Here is a 410-nt window from a genome sequence, read left to right as displayed (position 1 = left end):
CTATATTTTATCTCATTGGCAGCAGCCTCATAACGATTCTAAAGCTACTTTTTTTTGCATGTTATACCTTTCTGATATTAATTATGTGATTTGCTCTAGTAATATCTTCACATATTTTTCGTTGTTGTTTAATTCCTAGGTCATGTCCAATTCTTTTGCCACCCCATGGACTGTAGCTTGCCAGGCTCCTCTGTCCATGAGATTTCCCAGGCAAGGATACTGGAATGGTTTGCTATTTCCTTCTCCAGGGAATCTTCTCAACCCAGGGCTCAAACCTGCATCTTATGCATTGGCAAGTGAATTCTTCACCACTGAGCCATCAGGAAAGCCCCTACAAATGTTCCTTAAAACCTTTGTGGAAAATCCAAGTGAATTAATTAAACAAGAATCAGCCTTGGACACATTCCAAG

Source organism: Bison bison, unplaced genomic scaffold (assembly GCF_000754665.1).
Source record: "Bison bison bison isolate TAMUID 2011002044 unplaced genomic scaffold, Bison_UMD1.0 scf7180017861770, whole genome shotgun sequence".
Taxonomy (NCBI): domain Eukaryota; kingdom Metazoa; phylum Chordata; class Mammalia; order Artiodactyla; family Bovidae; genus Bison; species Bison bison.
The sequence above is the reverse complement of the archived record's forward strand: the minus strand, read 5'-3'. Positions refer to the sequence as shown.